General features: G+C 39.2%; 1 long non-coding RNA gene across 2 annotated transcripts; it reads left to right on the top strand.

The window, feature by feature from the left end:
- The first annotated feature begins 9,937 nt into the window (after positions 1-9,937).
- On the top strand, positions 9,938-20,896 carry LOC127467378 (uncharacterized). 2 transcript variants are annotated; one of them, XR_007903080.1, is made up of 4 exons: positions 9,938-10,048; positions 10,662-10,789; positions 17,072-17,229; positions 20,686-20,896. It is a non-coding gene; the product is annotated as an uncharacterized LOC127467378 (long non-coding RNA). The 2 variants fall into 2 exon arrangements; XR_007903079.1 differs by lacking the exon at positions 20,686-20,896 and adding an exon at positions 18,397-18,600.
- The last annotated feature ends 219 nt before the right edge of the window (positions 20,897-21,115 follow it).

The following is a 21,115-nucleotide window of genomic DNA, read 5'->3' as shown; positions in this document are numbered from 1 at the left end:
GGGAAGGATTAATTTGACACTTTGCTGCTGACTCTTAGAGCAACCAGCTAATAGATGTTCTTATTCAGACTAGTGAAGAGATAAAAACCACATTGCACTTGTTTTGGGACTGTCTTTTAAGGATCCTAAAGCACTGACTTGGTTGGGAAAGCAGAATTTCCTCCATTTCACAGACAAGAAAATAAATAGGGTTATGGTATTAAAAACCAGAGCTCTAGGTTGTTTTTTTTGCAAAGGCAGCTACATTTTGCTGGACATGCCATAGAAGTGCATGCACCTTGCCATTCCTGATCAAACCTCTCTAATGAAATGCCGCTATGCAGCATCCCTCTTTTCAGAGAGCAACCCAAACATTTCCAATGACCTTAGAAGAAGGAGGTCTGTGTTACAGTTATTCCTGTTTTATTTGCAATAGCAGAAAAGGTCTGTGGTATCTCCATCTCATCCCCATGACACTGGTTGGATGATGCTGCCTCTTTGCATTTTACAATGCTTTGAGCCTCAATTTTCAGTTTCAATTTGTAGCCACTGCAGACTGTCATTGTGCAGAAACATATGTGTTTCTCTAATTGCCTTGGAGTCACAATAGATAATTGAAAATAGAGGTGTATTTTACATAATGGGGTTGTACAATGGTCACTGAGAACAGGCAGAGATGGTTCAGTCAGGCCTATTGAGTTCAATCCAGTTCTGGTCCTTAGCTGTAATTTATTTTACCTGTGTAAAATAAAGGCAGTCCGTGTGCTTTCTCTCCAATAGTAATTCTGAGCTAACTACTTCAATGGAAAAAAAGTCTTCCCAGCTCACAAGCAATGACATACCTGGATTTGTCAGTGAAATACAGCCTTAAATTAATATTGCTCTGCTTGTGAGACTCGTAGAGCATCTTCTGTGTTTGGTGACAGACTTGCCCTTTATTGTTATGCTCAGGTAAGCTGTTACCTGTTCTCTTGAAGCCAAATTGTTATCAAATAGTTTATAAGACATCCCCAAATTGTAGTTTATCAGTGTTTTACAAGGTTCCTGAGACTGAGGAGAGTCAGGCAAGGAGGGACCAAGTCAGTGTGGTGGTTTATTGTCCCCAAGGGAAGTGGTTGGTGTAGTAACCTCCTGATAGCTATGGTGTGTACTGATCTCTTTTTTAAGGTAATTGAAATCACTGTCATGAGGGGGAAACTCCCTCAAAAGTAAACCATGAAAATTCTCCAGAAGGTGAATAGCTTTCTGCTGAATTGGTGAGCTGAATCAGTTCAGCGAAGGATTCAGGGCTCGTTGCTCACAGGGATTGGCACAGCCAACAAGAATTGCATGGGGGAAAAGGCAGATTTTCCTTCGGTGACAGCAGATGTGAGGATAATCTCACCCTGAGTTGAATGCTTATAAACAAAATTTTGGCAAATAGTGACAAATAAAGCCTTTATTTCTAGCCTGTCCCAATCCCAGTCCCTTTGACTTGTCACTGTTCAAGCAGAAGTGGTGTGTGACTGTATGGTGTAGTGATGTGAGGAAATGAACTGGCTGAAAATAATCTTAGGAGCAAAAATCCCAGGGGTGGTTGTTATTCAGTCAAGTCAGTTGCCTAGTTTAGGAGCTGACCATGACCTGAGTGGTAATCAACCATCCACTTTACAGGCAAGAACATAAAGATTACATGCCTGGAGTGCTTCACAAAGAACTAATTTTAGGGAAAACTGAATCGAAAAAAAGAATCCTTGTGCACAAAAGCTACACACTTATTTCAGCTGTATCTGTCTAATAAAAAATATCTCCTTAACCCTGCTGCACTTTCATCAGTGTATCATCATCCCTACCACTGATGAAGCTGTTAGCACAGTATAATTGGATTAATTTTAAAAAATAACTGAGGACTGCCTTTTCCCTTGCTTGTTTTGGAAAGGTGCAAGAATATGAGCATTTTCATGATCCCGTGTAGGCTCTGAAATTACCTCCTTACTGAGACGGTGCTGTTCTGCAGATGGCTTTGCAAGAGCAAAGTCCTAATTGCTTGCTTTTAGAAAGTGAAAAGCTGTTCTCAAAGACTTATTTTTCAGAACATTATTTCATACATGATCATTATCTCACTATAAAATTTGATAATGTTTTTTTTTACTGCAGAGTACTTAAGCCAGTTTAGCACTGTGTACCTCTATGCATGATTGAATGCATCCTGTTTACTTCACAGTGAAACTGCTTCTGGTGGTTTTTAGGAGGTGGATAGATAATATGTATTCATTTGTTGCAACTATAAACTTGAGGTTTTTTAAGGTAAGATGCTTGATACATGGAACAATTCAAACAGTTTCTAGCAATTATGTGAGTTAATTTTGTGAGCAGAGTGAGAAGGATGTGTATGTACAACTTGATGTACAGTACTTTGTCTTGAAGGTAGGGGAAAAGAAACCCTGTTCACTGCAATTGTGGAAGCATCCAAATTTTAGAAGGACATCAGTGGCGTCCGTTTTTTCCCACAGCATGCTACAAGGTTGGAAATCATAATGAAATGCGATTCCATAAGTTAAACATAAATATCACCTTTCAGTTATTTTGCCTGGCTTTTGTCCACTGACAACTTATTTTTTCTGCCAACTTTCTCTGAAAGGTGATACACAGAATACTTGTCTGCGTAGCCTGTGTGTGTGCAGGAAAAACATGTTATAGTTTAAATGATGTGGAACTTGTTCTCCTATTTAAAAACTTAAAAAAAAATGGTGAAAGCTTCCTGGAAACTATTACTTTGATTATTGTAATGATTATTAAATGTAATTATTATTAAAATAACAATACTAATTCCATGGTGATTAAGACACTATTAAAATATCCAGATAATGTTCCAATTAGAGTAGAATAACAGGAAATTAAACAGGTAATTAAAAGCAACATGAAAATTCTATTTTCTTCATAGTTCCATAATTTTTAGTATAGAGAAACTCGACTTTAAAATCTCTTTCTTTCAGGTATTTAAATCTGTAGAACATTACAGCACCAAGGAATCAAGAAGGTGTCAGTTGAACAATTTGGTCCAATTTGGAGTAGCCACTCCCAGAAAGATATGGGTGAGCTGCTAGAGCCCACAAACATTGCCCCATAGCACATCCAACCTGTACTGGAAGATATAAGCTGGTACTGACTGGATGGTGACATCTTGGAGAGCTCTTCAGCCCTGTAAGTTATTGAAAGGAGGCGAAGAAGATCAAAAAAATTTAAGTGACCTTCTCAGAGTTGTCTTCCCTGCAAGAAATGCCATTTTTCAGAAGCATCAGATCTTGTATACCAACAACTTTTCTGTCTGAGTGCTTGGTACATGTGAGCGTTTTAATATTCAAAGGTTAAAAGATTTTACAAACCTGAAATAATTCAATATCTACACATCACACAGCTAAATATTATTATTTCCACTGTTAGGAACTGGTAAAAAAAAAAAAAAAGACAGAGAAGTTGAGTTCATCTAGTGTCCTGCAAATTGATGTTACAATGTGTACGTCAGGTGAGAAACTGGATGGCCATAAAAAATAGAAATCCTGATAGTAATACAGCTGTATAAGGTTGAAATAAAATAAGAAAATCCATTATATTTAAATTCCTAATCAACTTTCAAATGGGCAAACAGTTAAAATGATAACTAATTTCCCTTTTCTGGTGTTTATTTGTAGTTTGATGTTCTGCTTTAGCATGTATAATTACAGGCTGCCTTTTCTGCCTCTTCCTTTCTCCCTTTTTCACCAGGCACAGCAGGTGTTTTTTTGGCATCAAAGCCAGAGATTAAGCTGTCACAGGTGAGCAAGGTGATCAGACAAAAAAAACCTAGCATGTCCACACACTGAACCTGTGTCTAGACAGTCCCTGGGTCCTCCCTGGAGTGGAGGGTGGGGACGGCAGCATCGCTTTCACTACAGTAACATCAGTGGACTTGAACTGCCCTCCATATTAGGACTAATCCATTCATGATCTAACCTTTTTCTCCCAGGATTCTGGCAGGTTTTCTTATTCTGAGATGCAAGTCTGCTAAAAACACTGATTTGCACAAGGTTCTGCCTATTCTAGGCAAAAAGATTATCTATCCGCTACTCTTTCGAGGTGGGGTTTACAACTCGAGGGGTGCTCTGCTGCCCACTGCAAAACCGAATCACTTTCATGCCGTGCAGTTGGGTGCTGCCTCAATTATGGTGATCCAAAGTGTGGTCACAGCATACACAGCTCCTCTGTGCATGGTCCCAGAAGGGACCAGAAGGCTGTTACTGGTGCTTGCCCTGCCTGGCTGAGCTCCCTCAGAAATTAATGACTAAGACATGTCAGTGCAGCAAGGTCTGTGGAGCATGTGTACTTGGCAGGAAAAAAGGTATTTCTAGTGCGCCACAGACTCTTACTGCTTGGTAGGAGCTGGGAAACTAAAGACAGCCATAAGTCATTCCTGTTCTTTATCAACTGCTAAAGTGGGATGAAATGAGGTAAGCTCCCACTCAAATACTGGCTGTTCTCTGTTTATTGCTATGTATTGCTGCCTGCAAGGAGAAACTTTCCAGGACTGTATCGGATATGGTCCTATTTGAGAAAGGATGAAAAAAAAGATATTTGCAATTAGAAGTGCTTAGCTGCCTTTCTTTCTATTATTGCTGTTTATAACTCAGATGAAGTCCTGCCTAGTTTTTAAATGGGGTTGTAGAAAGTGAATACACATATGCAGCTGTGTGGTGTGACCTCAAAGCCAAATGACAATTAAACTTTGTGTGTACCAAAGAACTCTGTGCATATGATGAATATTCAGTATTACTTTTCTACCGTGAGTTTTGAAAACAAACACTGGATTTTTTTCCTTTTTTTCTTTTTTTTTTCTTTTATTTATTTCCTTGTTACTCCAAGATGCCTGAGGATTATACAACCAATGCATTTTAAAGTGTGTCAAGGGCTTGTCAGTTTGTAGCACTTTTTCTGAAATGCTGCCGACTCAAAACATTCCATTTTTCGATCAAACATGAAGGCTGTCAGGAAAAAAAAATAAGGTCTTCTCTCAGAAAACTTTCTGTAATTACCTTCCTCTTTATTGCTAACTTAATTTTCTAATTGTTTTTTACTCCTTTGATACCAGGGCCACAAAAAAAACGGAGTCTGTCTTGAACTCTTTCTCTTTCACCTTGTTTTTACATATGAAATAAAAAAACGTTTTATCTGAGGCTGTTCCTTAGCTCTTTTGAGACACAGATGCAATCGGACTTCAATCCAAATTGCAGGTTTTGCAAGTGCCCTTTGCTTGTCTCCATTTACAGAAGATAAAAGAGTTTATTATCAGCTCTGCCATTCACTCCTTGCATCCAGGCAATTACGAAATGCAGGACACACCATTGCTGGCTGTTACTGCACTGGAGGAGGTGACACCAGAGCCAAGGGCGTGTGTAACCTGAAGCCAAATGACTGCTGGCAGAGCAGCAGATGGGCACATACTGGCTAGGTCAAAATTCAGTTTTGAAATCAGAAGGTGGCTCCTAACCTGGAAGCTGCTGGGTTATCCCAAAGAAAGGGTAAGAACTTGGGAGTGTCCTGTTTTAGGAGGATTACAGGGGATCTGTTTGCCACAGCCCAGACTGAGCTCAGTGACCCTGAGGCACATCTCCAGGCCTACAATTCTGCAAGTGGGCATATATATAAAAGATATGAAGAGTAAATAGCCTAATTTAGACTCCTGTTTTGAATTACACTTTGAAAGAGCCTCTTTCTTTCTGTTCCCACTGTTTCCCACACTGGGAATGTAAAGAATCAGACTAACTTATGCCACAGGGTTTAAAATTGCCTATTTTTTGAATAATGCTGAGAAAACACTAGGCTGTTCATTTCTTTTATTCAATAGCTGACCATTTTCTTCTTTAAAGAGACAAAATTTTCTCTTCGGAAAAATCTCAACCGAGTTAGTGTAGGTTTTAATAGAATGAATTGAGTGTAAGAAGCTGCTGCCTCTGTTTTCAATCTATAAAGCCACTGAGTTAGTTGTCTTGAGTCTATCTCATTGTTAAACGTGATACAAATACAATAACAATTGAGAAACTTGCAGAAAGCCATTCAGTGCATATTGATTCATTTTTCTTACAAAAAAGGAAATGGTCCCATAATTTCTAAATATATTTTCTAAAATATCAACAAAAATGTTATGTTCAAGATGGATAAAAGAATTTACACCTATTTTGAGATGCCTTAATATATGGCAATGCTCTGAAATTGTGCTACAGTAGTCTTTGTAACATCAACATCCACAAGATTTTGACAATTGCTATACACAAAGTTTTGGACATCATCCATATGAATGTGTGTGCTTTGACTTCTATAAATGCAAAATTACAAGAAGGAGTTGATTTGTGAGACTCTGAATGGGCAGACCTGCATTGTATGGTGTGAGGTAACTGACAGACGTCAAAGGTGATTTGCTATGAAGTCATCACAAACATAAAATATAGCACACAAGCACAAAAAGCCAGTCTGTTAAAATCAACAATGTTTATTAGTCAAGGAAGAAGGAGGCAACAAAGGAGCAGAGGAGGCTCCAGCTCTCCAAATTTGAGCCTGTTTTCCAGATCATGTCAAGTGTGAGCCAGTTCATAAGGTAGAAAATGTACCATGTCAAAAGCAGGGGGATGTGCCACAAGTCTTCACTTATCTGTAGTGCAGCAGACACGTGTTAATCACCACAAAACTGGCATACCACCTGAAATAGGCTTCTGCCTTTTTTTCATTCACCTTTTTAGATAAAAAGCAAAAATTATGGATTTTACGTATAATTTTCTACCAGCAGTTAGAGTCACGTCACAGCATCATCTGAGCCTTAAAAATTATAAAGCTACCATCTCTATTTTTCTGCCTCCTCTGCCTTGTGTATTTTGTTTTCTGTTTTGTTTGGGGTTTGTGTTTTGAGTTTGGGTTTTTCATCTTCCTCTTCTAGTTTTATCCTTCTCATTTCTGCTTTGGTTCTCCTTGGATTATTCCCTCTTTCAAGCAATTTTTGCTTTATTGGAAGCAATATCAGACCTATTACAGAGCTGCAGGGCTTGCTTGCATTAACCTTAGGATTGCTTCACACCACTTTGGGTAAGAAGCTGAGGGATAATTTCTCACTACGTCTTTGTACTCCCCATCTATTGTCTGTAGTTATTGTCTTGTCTAGAGCATGAAAAATCACAGGGGAGCAGAGCACAAAGATTAGGATTTCTCACTTTATTTTGGTTTTGCACAATGCCTACCCCAATAGAGTCCGACAACTCCTAGGTACTGTTGCAATATAAACAATGCATTATTTAATGTATTTGGTTTATTGTATAACATGTAGGTTTGCAAATTCCAAAACAGCAAAAGGAGGCTTCTGTAATAGTGAAAATCCATGTCTCCTCCAGTGTTTAGACCTACAGATCTGGTTGCTTTTATAGTGATAATATTCCTGCACTGATCCACATTCAAGAGAGACTTCACAAGGCATCCCACAGTGGAAACCCCTCTGGAGACATGTGCAGTGATGATCTTGTAGAGGGTTTACATTTATTTACACTAGTCCAATTTTCTCAAACAGCAGTGTTGAGATGGGAGAAATGAGTCCTGAAGTATTGAGCCACACCCTGCTACATTTTCTTTGCATCTGACCTCCATTTTACATGAATATGAAGAGATTCATGAATCTGCAGTCAGGACCAGAGTCTGGCCCATCTGTTTAAGAGACAGTATAAATCCATCTTTTCACTCTACCTCACAGTACGCAGATACTTTGCATGAGAAGTTAAAAATGCAGAGTACATTAATGCAATCCTGAAGTATTTCTCATCACAGAAACCTGTGAAAAGCACTGGAGGGGTCATCTTTCAGGCTTACATCAAATATCACTTGATTCATAGTTACCCAAAATGATGATGACTTCACTATGGTAATTCCAAGGCCATGACCAGTTTTAGCGCTCATGAGTACAGTGGTGGAATAGGTCCCTTTCTGAACACTGACACTGTTTTTTGGAGCATAGGGATTTTTGTTTTGATGAAACCAAGCCTTAATTAAACAGTATGGACCTCATTTCTGATTTTACATTGTGTACATTAAAATTCCCCTCTGTTTTCCTTGTTGCCAAACTAGTAAGGAATCAGACATTCTCCCCAGGTAGTCCACAATTTTGCTGAAAAACTCTGCCCAGAGAACATGAAAACAACTTTCTTTTGTGTGCTGAATACCTCTTGAAAGGGCACTTCAGATTTTGATGTTATTTGGAATAATTTGGAATTAAGGTAACACTCCTCAGATTAAGAGAGAAAACCTCCTCTGACCTGCTAAGTACTCCTTAGCACCTGCTCAAAGTAGTATTAATGCCTATTCAAGGACATACCAACAAAGTAGCGCTTCACATAATAGTAACAATACTCAGCATGGCAGAGCTCTGGGATATGCAGCCTGAACTGTCACCTTCTTGGACTCCTTCTGCTCAACAGCAACTACAAGGAATGGCACATGCACGCAGGACACACACACAGGAAACACGGACAGGCCTGGGCACAGGGCTTGCAATCACGCTGCTCAGCTCTGCAGCAGCTGAAGAATGACCTTTTACCTCTGCTCTCATGATCTTACTGCAGTTATCTAATCTTTCTTTTAAAACCAGGTGTCTGTCATTTTTCAGTGCAACAGAAATATGGCAATGGGCCAATCTTTTCTAGACAGGGTAGAAACGCTGAATGTCCTCAGAAGACAGACAGGCTACCTGATGGTCCTATTCAAGGCAATGACTAGAAGTTAACATCCAACCAATGTAATTTCTCACTTAAAGTGATGCAATGAGTGATAGGGTGTATTTCAGAAATGGCTTTTTGAAGCTTTATTTGGTTTTTCCTCACTGGGTTTTGCACTGTTTTGATGCAAGAGTTTATGGATAAGATAATTGTAAAGAACGGTCAAGCTTTTCTCAGAAACCATATGCATACAAGAAAGTGCTTGCTAAACACCTCAGAGCAATACTTGCATTCTCATTTGTGTAAGGATGCATTTGTACCTTTTGTAGTTGTAGCCCAAAGTCCTTGCTATGTGTGGGAGCAGTGAGCCTCTTTCTACAGAAACGTAAAAAGCAAGGAGAGGTTATATTTTCTTCTCCTAACTTCTGCTGAATTCACTGGTTCTAGGGGTTGTAATGACTTGGACTAAGTTGGCTTCTCCTTGTTCTCCCTTCCTTCCCAGATATATCAGACAAAATAAACCTCTGCTTTCTCCTTCAACAGTATGATTACCTCAACATTCTTCAGGTAGAGAGGAAAATCTCTGGCAATACACTTCTGCAGGAGCAGGAGACCAAGTCCATGCACAGTGAAGCTTGTCTTTCTGAGCAATAGCATGCAGTAGGGAGATTACAGTCTTCAATGAACAGCACTCAGGGACTTCTCTTCCATTCTCCTGGAAAAGAAGAGGTTCAAAGTGTGTAGGATCGTGGCATGATTCAGGTTGGGAAGGACTTTGGGCATCTTCACTCCCAAAAACTTGGCCAAAGCAGGATCATCTCTGAACAATGTGAGGTTGCTTAGGGTCTTATCCAGCTGGGTCTTGAAAGCCGTCAAGCACTCCCTGGAGTGCAGAAACTCTGGGCCTCTGTCCCACTGCCTGACTGTCCTCATGGTGAAAAAGCTGTTCCTAATATTCAATATGAACATCTGTTTTTTTGCCATTCTCCTACTATACACCCGCATGGGGCCCCTGACTCTGTTTTTATGAGGACATCACAGGAAAAGCCTTGCCCAACATCTTTCTGCAATGCTGAAAGGAGCAATGAAACCAGCAAATGCATGGAGCCTATGATTCCTTCTTGATTTAGAAATGCAGTCGTCTCTTTACCTGTGGTAGAGGGGTAGGTTAAATGCAGACAGGGACTGTAAGAGCTAGCTCTCCTTCACTGTTTTCATCCTGTGGACAGGGGAATGCTTTCTCCAGTGTTGGGAATGGAAAGAGCAGACACCCTGACATACACCTGAACTTCTGGCACTGCTCTCAAGCTCCTGGGCAGCAAGGAATCCAGCTGACTTCTGAAACACAGCTCTCTGGAGTTTTTCTGGTATGTCCTGTCAACCTGGTGGGATTATCCTGTGTGTGATGCTTTGCTTTTTGGTTGGTATGAGGCCTTGGGGTGGAGGGGACATTGTAAGGTCCGTACTGCGAGAATTTTCTGTGTGACAGTGAGTGCAGCTTTGTGCAGTTGAGAGTGGAAGGGTTAATCCTCCACCTGATACACTTGTAAAGGGAAGAAAGAAACCTCAGCTGGGAGGTTTGTACTGATATTAGCAGTGTTGATGACTGTGAACCTGCAGTGGTTTTGCAAACAGATCGCTGTCAGCTCAGGGTGATATTTCTGCTACAAGGTTGTCCTCCCCCATTCACAGGAGAGACAAAGTGCAGTCCCTGCTCTGGGATCTCCAAAGGCTCTTTTGAATCAGAAGGCAGTAAATCTGTCTATTTCATTTTTACAAAAATAAATGATACTTCTGTCCAAATAAATGCCAGATCAAGTGATCTTATTGCTTTTTTTGCTTAACTAAGGCAAAAGGAGCAAGGCTTCTCTTTCGCATTGCCTGCTCATTGCTCTTCATGCCCATTCTTGTTTTCATACTTGTTTCTCTACCTCCTGAGTTCTCTGCCTCTCACTTAGATCCTCTTCTCTTCTCTTCTAGGTAATCACCTCCTTGCCTGTGGAAGAACTGCTGAACACAGAATGCGAAGAGCCTTCTTTGCTGAGTGTGCTATGAAATCAAGTCCTACTGGAAGCTGGAGGTCAGAATAGGTACCCAAAAATATGGAGGTGTGTGTGATGTGTTAAAATATTTAAACAGTCAGGATTGCTTTTACAATCCTCTGACTGCCCCTTACCTAGTAGGAAGTATTTTTTAATCATTGGCATTAAAAACTAAAATCTGTGAAATCCAGCACGTACCCTCATTGTAGGAAGATCATAGTGCAATTTTTAGCCAGTTTGACACATATTATTGAGCAAGAGTCTGTCTAGAAAAACATGCATATTGCAGACTAAGGGCTTTCTCATAACTAGTTTTGCAATATATTTCATTTATGTTGTCCAGGATGACATTCACTTCAGTGTTTCTTCTTCAATTATTTTGCGGTAGCTGGTTTTGTTCTGAGTTTTGTTTTTAAGGAAGCATGAAAAAACAAAATCAGAAGACATGTACATGTGCTATCAACACTAGATCAATTTCTTCTTTACTGGTCATCTATAGTTTTGCTAGTTATTAGCTTACAGTTGAGGCCTTGGGGTTGTGCCTGTGCAGAGAGCTCGCTACATCTGGGGAGGGTAGAGCCACAAAGTTAAGGTCTAACTGGTTTCATGAGGCACAAAGTAAAGAAAAACAGGAAATTCCATAAGGGGAGAACAAGTAAGACCAGCATTTTGTTTTTAGACATAGCCCTCAAAGAAGTTTGAAGAGTGATTATTAACATCTTGACAGAATCTGGAGGCTCGAGGCAAGCTGATATGCCTGGATACCTCGTTACCTAAAAAGACACTTGGGACAAATAACAGGTGGGAAAAGAAAGGAAAAAGGTATAACTTAGGGTTCTGACAGATCTCACCGGTGTTAATGTTGCTATCTCAGCTGGCTGGCAGGACAGACATGTGTGATACACACGTCCAACCCACACACAGCACAGGCTTGCTAGACCACAGCCTGGCATATGAGCTCAGGCTGAGGCTGGAGGGGCAGGGGTGGTTACCCATGGCATAAAGTTTGCCACAGGCATCTGGGAAAGTGGATGTAGGTCCATGCTCATGAGCATGAACCATAGTGCTCTGATAATCCAACTATATATTAAAACTTGCAATTTCTCATCCTTTGGGAATAGCTTTAAGCTTCCAGACAGATGTGAACCCAAGCATGTTTCCATGTATTTAATGTTCAGTATAACTCTCCTTCTCAAGAAGGGGGTGCATTGCTATGCTATGCTATGCATTTTTCTCCCTGAAATATTATGTAGCACTAAAATGCCAAAGTGATACTGAATTATACTTGATATCTGAATTCCTGAGTTTTCCTGGCACATTACTGAGCAGCCCTTGAGAAGCACACTGATATTTTTGAGAGCAGAGAATTCCCTCTGGCTCCAGCTGAAGAGATATTCTCCCTACCTGACCTGAGTTGAGCACTCCTGTTGCTCCCTCCCTTGCAAGGAAAGCCTGGCACATGAAACACAAAAACAGAGCACAGTGCCAAGTATTGTTCCCAAACCTCAGCCAAAGCAGAGTGCATGGGGTTTAAAATACCATCCTCTGGTCATGCAGAGAGCTGCTGCTGAAAGGGACTAAGCAGCAATTAATCCATTGACACCCACTTATTTTGTGTTCTTGGCTGGCAAGAAGCAGCTGTGGTACCCACCAGCCTGGCTGGACAAAGTCTATTAGGTTAACATGACGTTAACATTCACTTTCTGTGTGGGTGGAAGCACAGGGGCTTGGAATCACTCATTAACAGAGAGTAAAAGATCTCACTATAAGGACTAAGCTTGAAAGCTTTTTCTTTTTTCTTTTTGCATGCAGAAAAAAATAATTCTGAATTAATCTTAATTTTAAGAACTTCTGAATTGATTTTGTGCAATCTTGCAAAATGGTTTTCTACTCAAACTGAATTTTGGCAGGATGTTTGATAGAATACAAACTAGACATGAAGCATATAAAGAAGAATCTGGGCTATTTATATTAGAATAGCTGAACTCTTTCAAATAGTGCATGAAAGCGCATAATTAACCTCTTTCCTGAATTGTTATTTCTCTTCCTAGAGATTCCCCTTCATGAAGGTTATCAGTGGATGATTGTTTTGATAGTGTGTTTTTTTATTTATTTTATAGATAAAAATAGTGCTATAAACTAAAACTCCCTTGGTCTGGATGTTCCTACGCTTTTTACATTCACCGGTACAGAAAGGATATGAAGCCCCAACACACTGAGATTTTACATTCCCATTGCTCAATAGCAGAAGCAAAAGACACCATGGGAATTGGTGCAAACAATTAGGTGCGAAGTTTCCTGTTGCTACCCCACTTACTGCTATCTCATTTTGGGAAGAGTCGGAGGGCTGAGTGGTTGTACAGTTCATGGATCTTGCTGATAAAGTCTCAGTGTCCTGTTTGCTACTGGATCTTTGTCTCATGGATCTGGAATCATATCACAGTTATGGGTCTTGCTGACTTTTAGGGTACTAAGAACATGGTCCCAGGATACAACTGGGAAAGATTGTTTTCAGTTAAAATATGGGTTGGAAAAGACCTTCAATATAATCTAGTTCCAACCCCACTGCTGTGGACAGGGACATCTTTCACTGGACCAGCTTGCTCAGAGCTCTATCCAGTCTACCCTTGAACACTTCCAGGGGTGTGGCATCCACAACTTCTCTGGGCAACTGGTTCCAGTGCCTCAGCACCCTCAAAGTGAAAAATTTCTTCCTAATGCCTAATCTAAACCTACTTTCTTTCAATTTGAATCCATTCCTCCTTTTTGTGTCACTACACAAAAATTGTAGTGTAAGAAGTCCCTCTCTATCTTTCTTGTGGGTTCTCTTCAGGTACTGGCAAGCTGCAACTAGGTCAGCCTGGAGCTTTCTCTTTTTCAGACTGAACAACCCCAATTCTGTCAACTTTTCCTTGTAGAAGAGGTGCTCTATCCCACTAATGATCTTGATGGCCCTCCTCTGGACTCGTTCCAACTGGTCGATGTCCATCCTGTGTTGGGGACATAATTGGTTTTATTTCAAAAAATTAAAATGAACATATGTTTTTCTAAAGAATGAGCTACCAGCCAAGACCTTAATGACAAAATGATCTTGTTTCCAGATAAAATGTGCAGTGATGAAGCACAGAGACAGTAATTTATATTTTGAAAAACAAGTTGGAGTAACAACCTCAGGGGATTTCATCTTCCTTTGAACTGCTCATGCAATTCTCATTCACAATAGTGAGAGCTACGCACACCTGGTACATGTTTAGCAGAGCACAGCTTCTATGGCAACTTCATATGTAGTGAAGTCACCTAATTTGGATGGCTGGAGGAAGTGCATGTGGGAGTCTGACTAAGCCAAAAAAATCCACATGTGACTTTGTACCACTAATATATAAACATGCAAGTTCACCATATGGGGAGCTGGGCATTGCTTTAACATTTCGATTCATCAAGGGGAAAACTAGACATGTTCTTGTAGATGGTCCCAAACAGGGAAAAATGGTAGAGGAATGTGATCTCCACCTGTTACTCGAGAGCCAAAATCTTCCTCAAAGACATATATTTATCAAAAGCATAGTGATGTGGCTGCAGCCCAATCCATTACCTTCCCCTCCCAGAGACAATACCCAGCATTTATTGTGAGAGTCAAAGGGCCAAACTGCATGAATTCACAGCATTTCCACTAGCCAGCTCTGTTCAATACTGTTTATAGATTTTCCTGACCTGTTGCCTATTGTTTTTCAAGCAGCATCCATCTATTTTCTGACTGTGATAGCGTAAAATATAATGAAATTTATTCATTCACTGGTGCTTCATGCATATATACAAGCCTAGCTGCAAATAAAATGTTTCTTGGAACCCGACAACTGGCTTCGTATGCTGATGATAACTGTGGTATAATAATAGAAACCAGAGAAAGGAGCAAGGGGTAAGCTCTAAGTAGTAAATACAGAGCAGAACTCTATGAAAGTAGCTTTGCAAAATGAGGGTTTAGTAATGAACCGGGAAAAGAGGAAAGACAACTGTAACCAGAGAGCAAACATAATAAATACGCTAGTATTTTTTTATCAGATAGTTTTGTAGATTTTGTCAAAAAAAAAAATGTGATGCACGCTTCATACAAACCCCTCATTTATGATTAAAAGATCTAATTACATAAACTCTTCCTCCTCAAGTTAAATGACTTCAAAATAGGCAAAGACACTAAGCTAACTAACAGCCAGGTTTCAGAAAAGTTCTCTGAGCTTCTGAGCCGAGGCATTCAAACCACAGCTTGTGGTTTAAGTCAGTCACAATGCCTTGTGACTGACTTAAGGAGGATGATTAACTCTTGATTCATGGTTCTGGGAACAGCAGTCAGCAACCACTTCCTCTGAAACAGTGCTGCTCACTGTGCAGTGCAGTTCACTGCCTTTGAGAAGAAAGTGTCTCTTACATGATTTCACAGAAATGTTGCAAGTGCTTTCTACTGCCTCTTGCACTGGTTTTGCTCATACACTCAGACTGAAGAGTTTCTTATGCTTATCACAAGACACAGAACTTGTGTAACAGTGCTGGCAGCTGTTTGTGTGTTTGCTCTAGGGAATTTGCTGCCTTTAATTTTGATGAACATCCATTAGCTAACTGGAGAGATGATATTTATACTTTTTTTTTTTTGCCAGTGTGTTATTAACAATGTGATAAATGCCAATTATGTGCTTAAATGAGGTATGTAGGTTTGTTGAATAAAGTGCCATAAGAAGGTTAAAAATTCACTGTAGTACAAGACAAGTAAAAGAACTTATGAAAAATGAGGGAATAACCAAATCTGAAGGAACCAAGAGCCATGACCCAAGAAGTAAGAACAGGAGGACATTTTAAATCAATTTACAAAACCAAAGAACAACTTTGCTTGAACTTCTTGCTCATTAGCTCAATAAAATACCTGCTGATAGGCTGATTGCCCCTTACTCACATAAGCTCCTTCCTCTTAGACCATGTATAGTAAAATCATTGTCTACAATATCTTTATGTTTAAACTGAGACAAGAGAACAAAAAGCCAATGACTGTAGCTTTAGGTTATTGTATATACAGGAGATGCTGAAGGTGTGTTACCTTTGTGGATTGATCACCTAGCACCCATCTCTGCACAGATATTAAATAAGCTCAAATAACTCTGTGTGTGATTTGTCATCTTGCACAGTGTTTGAAAGAACCCATATTTGGGAATACAGGTTTGTAAAGTACATTCCTATCCTTCGTCAGTGGAGAAGAAACCATCAGACAGGAAATCAGATCGCAGATCCTAGAATTCAGAGATTGTTACTGAACATATTCAACATGTGACCAACTTGAGTGACTAAATGAAACTGTCAGTACTGCTTAATCAATTATATATTACTAACTCATTTTCACATTGGATTCGTCTTTCTCTGTAGCAGGTGTTTCACAGAGGCAGCTAGTTGGAATTGTCCAAAGGAAACCCAGAAGGAGAGAAAGTTAACCAGCAGTACAAACCACATAGGTCCAGTGCTTCAGCTTCCTTTTTTACACTCGTTGTTTAGCTTTATGGATCTACTCTTAGGTGTTTAAAGATGAGTGGGGTGGATGCAGGATTCATTATCCTCTGGGGCTATGTCTTCGTTTATCTAGATGCAGTGTTTGAAATTGTTCCATCAAGGAGCTTTTTGCTTATCATTGAATTCTACAAATGGTGCTAATAAATACAAGATATTTCTATCCATCAGAGCTATTCCAAGACTTATTGCAAGGGGATTTCCAGGGTATGTCTTTCTAATGTCCTAAGTACAGTACTAGTTACTCAAGACAAGGGAATAAGAGGCCAAAGGCTCTATAACAGTCTGTATGGACAATGTAGAGGTGATACAGAAATTGTGTTGCCAAACCATGAACAGCATAGGTCACCCCTGAACAGCAATAGGATCAATTATTGATCCTATTACCACTGGACCAGTCAGGAAAACATTTCGCACAGTCATACTTCTGCTGAGTCAACCTGAAAGCTCATTTGGATGATTTTTAAAATTTTTTTTAATAATTCAGTCTGTGGAAGACATGCAATAACACCATGATTTTAGTCATGTGGTGGAAAGAAACCACTCATAACCTACTGATACAAAATTAATCTAGCAGTATTTTATGAAGAAATGTAAATCAAAACAGTTTAATCACTTTGAAAACTAGGCTGTGCTGGTTATCTGATGGTAGGCGTCTTAGAGTTGTATTCACATGACTGCAATTCACAGGAAGAGGAACAGACAAGTGACACACAGTGAAAGAATAAGAGAAGTCCTAATCAGAGCTTTTAAGGTCAGGTTTTAAGTGATCTTCTTGTTTGCTCATGTTTCTTTTTTTGCCAGTTTCCATCACGTGTTTTTTTTAACTCTAAATCTTGCTCTAAAAAGGACAAAGTGTAGATAAAATCTAATCTTCTGATGTCAAACAGCTTCATGACTTTGCGTCAGACCTTGTCTCGTTTCTGAAGATTATCGTACCTTTGATTCTCCCCAGGGGCCCGGTAAGACCTCTTCTTGTTGTTGCCTTTTAAAAGTAGTTCTCCCCACTTGCTTCATTTATCTTTAGTCCAGTGCCTTGAAGTTGGTAATATTTAATAGATGCATTTCAAGCCTTGCACATTCAGAACTAAAAAACCCAACCAACCCAAACCAAAGAAAAAGTCACTGAAAATTAAACTCCATTACTCTCAAGACAGCACCAACAAAAAATTATTTACAAAGTAAACATTCTTTTTGTGTTAACAGTGTAAAACATATCATTAAAAAACAGTTGCAAAGTGTACTGACCTCTTTTTTTCTCAACACTTCAGGTACAGGTGATTCAGAGTTCAATTTAGCATGAAAAGAGTTTGAAGTTCTTGCTGAATTTCTATCTCATTCAGCCAGAATAGTATCTATCTATTGATGAGATAGTCTCACCTAGTATTTGTAGCAGAGGATACCAGATGAGACTAGAAGAGGGTACCAGATGAGAATGGTCTTAGCAGAACCTCACCCTGCACAAACCATATCTTCCTGTTCATTTTGGGATTGTGGAATGGCCAGATCAAGGAAACAACTAATGGTTGTGATCCACAGGAACTCGTGGATCTGTTCCTGTCTCTCCTCCAAATTTTACCTGTCATTGCTTCAGATTCACAGCTGTGAGAGAAGGGAATAATCATCTTTTGTGGTACTCTGAAGCTATGTCTCAGAAATTAATTAATTTACAAGTAATATGCTTGGATCCAAAAATCTTTTGTTTAAAGTATGAAATTTTTATTCTTTTCAAATAAAAACCTTTAAAATGAGCTGGAAATGGACCAGTATATGCACATATATGTTTATAGAAAATATCCACAAATCCCGAGGAGGAATTTTTATGTGATGTTTTACAAGGAGAAGTACATATTTACCTTCCAGTTCTGTGTGTTTTGCATTCATATATTGTGGCCCAAAGATAAGTGTTGTTCATATTTACCCAACTGTCCTAAAGATAGATGCACAGATACTACCATAAAGAAAAACCCCAGCCAACACCTTCAGTCCCAAAACCTTTTTGTTTATCTGCGCTGAAAGACATGGAGAATAGGAGAGTTCCTGTTTCAGGTTCTTTCTCACACAGGTTTGAACTGGACTTATTTTGCTTTTAGCTATACATCTCACCTCTGGTTTTGTTCAATTTACAGGTTGAATGTGTTGGTTTATTGTCTGAGAGATCTTGCAGTGCCAAAGAAAAGAGGCCCCTTTGCTCAAATGTGAAAACTGTGTCATAATAATCATTGGGAGATTAATTGTGTTTTAGGCAGAATTTGCAAATGCTTTACTTGGGAAACTGGATGACTTGGAATTTCATTTAAAGGCTCTTCCAAAATGCTGGACTGGAAAAGAGAGAAAATGCTGTGACTTTTGGTGTAAGAAACTTGATTGAAAATACTTTTTGCCTTTATATTGTATTCCTTCATCTGGCCTGCATTTATGCATTTCTTTTGTCACTCAGAAGTACAGTTGTATAGAGTTTATCATAGCAATGGAGGGAAAAACTCTGCACGAGGCATTTTTTATCCAGAATGGCTACTATATTTTTACTGTAACTGATGTATTAATTTCAGTGGAGTCATTTTGTTCTTGAAATGCAATTCCTCTCTTTAAATCAGGTATTATGAGGGTTCCACTATGGATGCAGTACAAGTGCTTAAGATTCAGATCTATTATTCCTGCAAAGCAAAGAATTTGAGAAAGGTTTTAGGAGGATCTTTCAAACTTGGAACAGTAATCAAATCTAGATCATAGAATCATTTAACCTGAAAAACTGGTGAACGAAAAATTACCTCTAATTAATATGTGCAAGGATGAAGATGAATAATCAGTTCTGAATACACTTAGGACTGAATTTATTGCACCTGAGGTCACGCATATAAAAAATATGTGTCAATGTATGCTCCATTCAGAAGACTAGTCAATGTCTCTTAAGACACTGGTTATAGGATGGGATGAAAATAAATTAGAGTTGTCTATTTTTCTTTATTACCTGTGAAGAATTTACAGGAGTCACCTTGATTTAGCCCATTTAGATGACTTATTTATGAGTATTTAAATTTAAGTGAAATGAGTATTACCTGCGCTATAGGTCATTCAATCTGTTAAGTGTCAAGGAGATACAATAGTACAGCATGCAGAAATCTGTCTCCAGAATACTCTTTGTCAAAAAAAAAAAAAAAAAGAAACTGTGAAAATTAATCCTCAAAGCTGACTCTTCCTCAATAAAAATGTCCCTGGTGAGATAGGCAAGCTGATGACCAGGTCCTGGCCTGAGGCTTAGTTAGCTAAACAGACCATGAAAAACTACCAGAGTGACAACTAGAAGAAGATGACAATAGTCATGGGTAACACTATGAAGGATGGCCAAATTTTGCAGGTATTTAAGGGGGAATTGTATGAGAAACAACCAAACCCACTGACACCTGTAAGGGGGTACTGGGGACCTCTGGGAACTGAGGTGGCAAGGTCTAGGAAACCCTTTAGAGATGCTTGGTATGACTGAAATGATTGAGGTAACAGCATCAGAGATACCTAGTTTGGGTGTAAAGGTAGCAAAAGTGAGACCAAGAGGGAAAAGTAACATAGAGAGTTGTTTATTTGGGAGGACATGGAGCTAGAAAAAGAGAGATGAAGATGGGCTGGGAAAGAACAAGCTTGAGAAAATGGGGGAGAAGGGAGAATAAAAGAAGCTTGTTATGTGTAAGCAACTGGCTGGTTAACAACTTGGGCCAAACCCTGCCCCATCTTGCAGGCTACCCTATCTTCTTGTTAAAATCTCTTTCAATTTTCTGAGTGAGCATACTTGCAGTTCTGTATGTAAGACGTTCACCAGCTTACTAGCTGGTGAATAGGAAAAGGGGAGTTGTGCAATTCTAAAGGAAGTGAAGATGTGAACCTAAATAAAAGGAAGAGATGAGACAGCTAAGACTTATAAACTGCTATTAGAGTGCAGCTTCTAGTGCATATGAACTTTATATTGCAATGGGGGGGGCTGGGGAGGGACCAGGGAGCTTTGTTTCCAAAACCTTGTTTTCTGGAATTGAGTAGGCACCGACTCCACTTTGGATTCCCTAAGAAACAGTTTACTACAACCTCTGTCAACTAAAAATTCAATTTTTAATTCTGCCTATTCTTCAAAGTCCAGCTGTGCTTCTAAGAAGATCTGTTTTGTCAGGAAGGTCAGAATTTTCTCCTGCTTGGGCCAATTCTGATCCAACAAATAACTTCTGTAAGTCACTGGGATGTAGGAAATCGACTGCTCTACAAAGTAATTGGGTTCCCATGCCAATAAAAAAAACACTGGATGCAAAACAAAGTATTTTAAAGAATGAAAGGGTCCCAGTCTGAGATGAAATGCTTTTTTATATAAGTTCAGCAACCTATCTCATTACACAGTGCTCATTTCTTTTCTTTTCTTTTCTTTTCTTTTTTTTCAGGAATATTCAGTTTTAAGTCTGACCTTGAGAGAGCTAAAGAAAAGCACAGAGGAAGACATGAAAGACCACAGACAAATCTTATAAGGACACAGTGCTTCTATCCCAAGTCAGTTGTTTTCCAGGACATTGGTTTCTTAAAGAAGAAAGCCTATTGCTAAAGCAAATGACATCAATATGATTACATATCAACTATTTATTCTCCACAGGTTTATTTCATCAAATGTCTTAAATATGCCTGTTTCAAAAGTGCAGAAAGAAACTAATTAGCATTAATTGAAGGGACTATTGAATAAAGAAATGGTTGTGTTTATCATCACTGTTATCTAAAAGTGATGCCTTACTAACTTCTATTTTTGGACTTTAAGGATTATTCCAGCATCACCTTCATGATGAGAGGTGGATTTAGTTCTACATGCAGTGATGTTATACC

The sequence above is a fragment of the Manacus candei genome, unplaced genomic scaffold, assembly GCF_025592945.1.
Source record: "Manacus candei isolate 608988 ecotype Guabito, Panama unplaced genomic scaffold, ASM2559294v1 h1tg000014l, whole genome shotgun sequence".
NCBI lineage: Eukaryota > Metazoa > Chordata > Aves > Passeriformes > Pipridae > Manacus > Manacus candei.
This window is presented reverse-complemented; position numbering and strand designations above follow the sequence as displayed.